The sequence below is a fragment of the Nicotiana attenuata genome, unplaced genomic scaffold (assembly GCF_001879085.1).
Source record: "Nicotiana attenuata strain UT unplaced genomic scaffold, NIATTr2, whole genome shotgun sequence".
Taxonomy (NCBI): Eukaryota; Viridiplantae; Streptophyta; class Magnoliopsida; order Solanales; family Solanaceae; genus Nicotiana; species Nicotiana attenuata.
The window spans coordinates 106310-113871 of record NW_017673129.1 but is presented as its reverse complement, the minus strand read 5'-3'; positions in this window follow the sequence as shown (position 1 = coordinate 113871).

The following is a 7562-nucleotide window of genomic DNA, read 5'->3' as shown; positions in this document are numbered from 1 at the left end:
CGGGGTCATTTCCTTCAATGTCTCCCAAGTACAACGCTCCTCTTGGAAACACTCTTCTTATAATATAAGGACCTTTCCAATTTGGAGCAAGTTTTCCTATTGCTTCCTGATGATGCGGGAGAATACGCCTCAGAACGAGTTGCCCCACTTCAAAGTTTCTAGGACACACTTTCTTGTTGTAGGAACGGGCCATTCTTTGTTAGTACAACTGTCCGTGGCAGACTGCGGCCATCCACTTTTCATCAATCATGGTTAATTTTTCCAACTGGGTCTTGACCCATTCATCATACTCGATCTCAGCTTCAACTATGATTCGAAAAGAGGGAATCTCAACTTCTGCAGGCATTACCGCTTCAGTGACGTAAAATAATAAATAGGGCGTGGCCCCAACTGATGTGCGCACGGTTGTGCGATATTCCAATAATGCGAAAGACAGCTTTTCATGCCACTGCCTAGAACTTTGAATCATTTTCTTGAGGATCTTCTTGATATTCTTGTTTGCAGCTTCAACATCGCCACTAGCTTGGGACCGATAAGGGGTAGAGTTACGATGCGTAATCTTAAATAGTTTGCATACCTCCCTCTTGAAGTGGCTGTTCAGATTTGCAGCATTATTTGTAATGATAGTTTTAGGAATACCAAAACGACAAATGATGTTGGAATGCACGAAGTTCACCACTGCTTTCTTGATGACGGCTTTGAAAGTGACTGCTTCAACCCACTTTGTGAAATAACCAATGGCAACCAAGATGAATCTGTGCCTATTTGAAGCTTTCGGCTCGATTGGCCCAATGACATCCATACCCCAAGCAACGAATGGCCAATGTGCTGACATAGGATGCAAATCTAAAGGCGGTGCATGAATCAGGTCACCATGTATCTGACACTGATGGCATTTCCAGACAAAACTGAAGCAATCCTTTTCCATGGTCATCAAGTAATAACCCGCCCGAAGGATTTTCTTTGCAAGGACATATCCATTCATGTAGGGCCCACATACTCTCGAATGCAATTCGTTCATGATCTTTTCAGCTTCTTGGGCATCTACACACCTAAAAAAATTCAGATCTGGAGTTCTTTTGTACAAGACTTCTCCGCTCAAGAAGAAACTACTGGTAAGCCTTCTAATGGTTCTCTTTTGGTCTCCATTGGCTTGCTCGGGATATTCGTTTGTTTTCAAAAACCTTATGATATCATGATACCATGGTTGAACATCTGGTTCTATTGCAACTGCATTGCAATAACCATGTCTTTCTAGAATTTGGATCTCCAGCGGGTCAATATGGATGTTGCCTGGATACGGCAGCATTGAGGCCAAAGTAGCTAATGCATCAGCTAACTCGTTGTGGAATCGAGGGATATACCTGAACTCGACGGACTTGAACCGTTTGCTAAGATTTTCTACATGTTGCCTGTATGGAATAAGCCTGATGTCTCGAGTTTCCCATTCACCTTGAGCTTGCCGGATAATCAAGTCAGAATGTCCCATGATTAACAATTCTTCCACATCCATGTCAACTGCCATATTCATACCCATAATGCAGACTTCATATTCAGCGGTGTTGTTTGTACAGAAGAAATGAAGCCGGGCTGTGGCCGGATAGTGCTGACCAGTGGGCGAAATCAAAATTGCCCCAATCCCGACACCTTTTGCATTTACAGCTCCATCAAAGAACATTTTCCAAGCATTGGTGTCCTCTGGAATTACTTCAACTGAATTTACTTCCTCGTTCGGAAAGTATGTACTTAGGGGTTGGTATTCATCATCAACCGGGTTCTCAACTAGATGATCCGCCAAGGCTTGAGCTTTCATTGTCGTGCGGGTGACATAGACAATGTCGAACTCAGTGAGCAAGATTTGCCATTTTGCTAACCTTCCGGTAGGCATGGTTTCTGGAATATGTACTTCAGAGGATCCATTCTGGTTATGAGATATGTGGTGTAGGCCAACAGATAATGTCTAAGCTTCTGGGCGACCCAAGTTAGGGCACAACAAGTTCTTTCCAACAAAGTGTACTTGGCTTCATAACTAGAACTTTTTGCTCAGATAGTATATGGCTTGCTCTCTCTTCCCGGTCACATCAAGTTTCCCCACGACACAGCCGAAAGAATTTTCCAAGACTGTCAGGTAAAAGAACAGAGGTCTCCCAGGCTCGGGTGGGACCAACACTGGCGAATTTGATAGATATTCTTTGATTTTGTCGAAAGCTTCTTGACACTCATCCGTCCATCTGATTGCCGCATCTTTCTTCAACAGCTTAAATATGGGCTCACACGTGGTAGTCAGCTGAGCGATGAACCTGGTGATTGTTGCAACCCATATTTTCGTACGCGAAGTACGCCATAAATAAATTGATGAAAGCTCGGGAATGAGATTATTTTAAGATTATAAGCATTTTATGCTATTTTAAACACATGATGAGTAAGTTCGTGAAGGAGAAAAAGGAAATAAATTTCGTCAAAGTTCGACATTTTGGGATGAAATACGGTCCAAGCTATAATACCCCGATATTTATGGACTAGTACCATACAAGGTACCATATGACCATGATAGTATGAGGTATAAAGTTTATCAAATAAGTAGAATTTTAAGTAATTTGAGACAATTCTTAATTATGCGAGTAATTGATTAATTACCGGGTAATGGGACATTACCTAATTATCTAATAAGTTGGATAAAGATTATAATTCCCAGCCCCACCCCCACGTGGCAGCAAGCCACATATTATACATATGACTCTTAGTCATATTAGCTTAAGTGGCCATTTAAAGTGATGACATAAGACATCAAGACAATCACGTGTAAGACATTTTGAGTTGGTTTCATTTGGACAGAAAATAATAAAGTGAGATATCATAATACCTTTCCCAACCAAGAGAATTAAGTTTCCTTTCAAGTACTGCATAAGAAGTGATTTTCGACGACCACTTGAGCCTTGAAAATCTTCAAGTCTAATTCACATGAAACGTGAATTAAAACTAAGGAAAGTGACGGATTTTGGGCACAATTTTTATACAAAGTTACACTACGTAATAACAACGGGATTTACAATTCTAAGAGAGCACGGTGCAACCTTTTCCAAGAATATCATATGGATTATTCCCTACTCCAAGTATGTTAAGGCTATCTCTTCCTTCTTTTTGGCATGATCCAAATAATACAAATGAAACGAGCAAAATACGCAACTTTCATAAATGACTCTATTTATAGAAATACTAGGGGTGTCTATATTCTTGATTCCCCATGTGAATTATTATTATATATTCTATTCATGGGTCTCAGAAAAATACGTATTTGATAAAGTTTATCCGAAAGGCATGTTGATTTTTATGGCATTCTGAGAAAATCTTATTAACGTATTACTTATGCATTTCATGCATTTATACATGTAGATTGACCCATGACCAGATGGCGTTATATAGGCGTATACAAGTATATTATATTTATATGGGATATGGGAAAAGGTTACGGCGTTATATACGTACCACCACCTGATCAGCTGGTATACGTTGATGATTTTGCCCATAGTGGCCGAGATGATATGATGGGATGCCCTCAGAGGCCTGATCATGTTATGAAACATGTACCTGTGCACGACATGACATTCGTACGCATATGCATGACACTACAATTATTTCATGATTTACAGAGTTATCCAGACTTACAGGTTGAGTCATTTACTCTATAATTCTTCCACGTCTGCTATGTACTTATTTATGTGCCTTACATACTCGATACATTATTCGTACTGACATCCTTTTTTGCTTGGGGACACTATGTTTCATGCCCGCAGGTCCCGATAGACAAGTTGAGAGTCCTCCAAGTAGGCTATCAGCTCAGCGGAAGATGTTGGTGCGCTCCATTTGCTCCGGAGTTGCTTGTTTGGTGTCACGCCCTAAAACCGAGGAGCACGACCGGCGCTCAACCGAGTGAACTCGACTGAGCAAGCCTGTTAGATTTCATTCTACCCAATTTCATCCCTAAATAAAGAGGAGATGTACTCCATTAATCAAATACTGAAAAGATTTCATTAATCACTTCCATTTCATTCCCATTAACAACATCATTCAATATTTCCAAAATTGTACAAGTTTATAGATTTATTGAAAAACACGTTTGCCAAATACCAACACTACCAATACAATTCCCAACATCAAACACTACCCACAACCTGTCTATGGAGCCTCTAAATACAATTGAAGAGTAATATGGAAATGCCGGCAACAAGGCTCCAACTATACCTCAAAATATAAAGTACATGATAAACAACGATACAGGACCCCGAAATGAAGTGGGGCTCACCAAGTCAGCTGAAAGGAAGATGCGTCACTAGCTGCGACCAATACTGCCTGCTATGGAATCACCTACATCCATTTAACGATGTAGCGCCCCCAGCAAAAGGGACGTTAGTACCGTGGAATATTACTAGTATGTATAACTAAACACCATCTCATTAGAAAGAACAACCATACAAGAATAAAGAAATCATAAGGATCAACAAAGCTTTAAACAATCCTCACATCATCAAATAAGGGATCACATAGCTTTCACACAATTTCCATAGCTTTAGGTTGGGACATGTAATACTGTTACATCATCATTCACAATACCACCGCTTTCTTGCGCGGAGTTCGATCACGACCCGATCGGCTAGGTTGCCTTATTTGAGACATGTACCTCAGTCACAATTTCGTTCTCACTTTCTGGTTTCAATATCAGCACAATACCACCATGAGTGCGGCATGGCGTCCGATCACGGCCCGATCGGCTAGGCCGTCTTACCAAGACATTTTTTCCTTTTCCATCAATCATCTCATTTCAATCCTTAGTTCACATATATCAGTTCATCGGCACTTGGGGCCACAATTATCACATCATACTTGGCACTAGGCCACATTTCATATCTCACATTTCACATCACTTTTACTTTCAACATTAACCTTGCGATTTAAGATAATGGGCACATACAAGAGCAATTCAAGTTGTAAGCATAGAGAGGAATTCACATGATTCGGCATAATAATCACAATTTAAACTTGACTTGAAATCTAGGCATTTTAGCACATAGTTCTCATTCTTCACAATTTACCAAAAATAGCATATTGAAAACATTGAGACACACCTTTCACATATATTCTTGCAACACCAATTCATTTTGAAATAGCAAGCACTACACCAATCAAATTTCGGAACCTACAACATTTACATGGACACCAAGGGAGCTCAATTTCTAAGAAGAGGGGGGGTTAGCCATACATACCTCAATAGAGCTTTCCTTAAATTCTTACAATAATTCTGGAACTCTTAGCAACTTCGATCTATTTTATGAGAATTACAAGTTGAACCAAAAGTTAGAGAGATAATCAAGATTCTAGCTCATTTGAGCACATTATCAAGCACTAAGTGTGCATTATGATTTTAAGACCTTTTTGTGAGAGATTCTATCATCCTACATCCCATTTGTTACATTTTTAGCTCACAATCTCCCCATACCCTCTTATCATATATGCATGCGAGATAATCAACCCTTATACCCATAAACCCATTTGTTAATTACCCATATTTAGCTAAAATTCGAAATTAAGGTTTAGGGTGTAGAATCTTACCTCAAGGATGAAATTTTAGTGTGTTTTCCTCGTTAATCTTCAAAGATTTGAGTAAGAATTGAAGAAGGATTTGATGAAGATTACTTTCTCACTCTAGGTCTCACTCTCTCACTCTAAAGCATCAGATTTTTCATCAAAAATGACACATTGCGTGTATATAAAGAAGTTGGGTCGGGTTATAAGGATAGAAAAATGGATAGTCCAAAATTTTTGGACCGGGCTACAGGCCTGGCGTCGCCAGCTTAAAGCCTGGCCTAGCCTGGCTTTATCCAGGCCTCATAGCCAGGCCTCACCAGCTTAAAGCCTGGTCCAGCCTGGCTTTATCCAGGCCTCACCGGCTTAAAGCCTGGTCTACCTGTGATTAAAATTTCTACTCCCCAATGCATTGTTCAACCCAAGACTCTGAGAATACAACATATTAGCCTACCTTGACACCACAAAACCTTAATTTACATAGTGAAGTTTTTCGGGGCCTTACATTTGGTGAGTATGATTTGGACATGTATTGGTTGGTATGGCGGGGCCCTGTCTTGACCTTTATGTCAAGGTGTACTCTTAGAGGCTTGTAGACATATGTCATGTATATGAATGCTTGTATGGCCTTGTCAGCCTATGTTTTGAGTATATGAAAGATCCTGCCGGCCTTATAGGCCCGTACGTCATATGCATAAGTTTGGATTACATGTTGGGTCGTCCAATGTAGAGTATTTTCCCCATGTTTCATTCTATTTATCTCACGACAGCCTCTCTGGCTCATTTACCTATGGTAGTATGATACGAAAGATACGCTACATAGGTACTCGGTTGAGTAAGGTACCGGGTGTCCGTCGTGGCCCATCGGTTTGGGTCGTGATCGTTATGTAATTCAATCTTCCTAGCAGACTCATGACCTCTTTCTTGGTTCTTGGAGTTGTCAAATCCCGAATAGACTTTATCTTTGTTGGATCTAACTTGATACCCCTCCGACTGGCTATAAACCCCGAAAGTTTCCCAGATGGAACTCCGAATGCACATTTAGTTGGATTCAATTTCAAGTCATACTTGCGCAGACGCTCAAAGAACTTTCTCAAATACCGTACATGGTCTTCCTGCGTTCTGGATTTAATGATCACATCATCCACATACACCTCAATTTCTTGGTGCATCATGTCATGGAAGATGCAGTCATAGCTCTCATGTAAGTTTCCCCGGCGTTCTTTAAATTAAACGTCATGACCCTGTAATAGTAAGTGCCCCGAGGTGTGGTGAAAGCCATCTTTTCTACGTCTTCTTCATCCATCAGAACTTGGTGGTACCCAGCATAACAATCCACGAAAGACTGTGTCATATGTTTGGCACAGTTGTCAACAAGAATGTGGATGTTTGGCAATGGAAAGTTGTCCTTGCTGCTTGCTTTGTTCAAATCCCAATAACCAACACAGACTCGGGTTTTCCCATCTTTCTTTGGCACTTGAATCACATTAGCCAACCATGTGGTGTATCGGACCACTCAGATCACACCAGCTTTCAACTCTTTACTGACTTCTTCTTTGATCTTATCACTGATGTTTGTTTCAAACTTTCTATGCTTTTGTTGGACGGGTGGATAACCGGGATAAGTTAGAAATTTATGCACTACCAAATCAACACTCAGTCCTGGCATATCATCATAGGACCATGCAAACACGTCCTTGAATTCAAAGAAAAGTTAGATCAATGCATCTCTAGTTCTTTCATCAGCGTGAATACTTATCATAGTTTCCCGGACCTCTTCTAGACTGCCCAAATTAACTGGCTCGGTTTTATATAAGTTTGGCTTAGGCTTATTCTCAAATTGTTCCAATTCTCGATTTCTTTCCCTAAAAGCCTCATCTTCATCATATTCCAGTTCTTGATTCATTATTTCACAGATAGTGTTTTAGGATCTGAGCATGAAGTCCGCAAGCATGTCATGTTATTTAAGTTCGCATTATTAT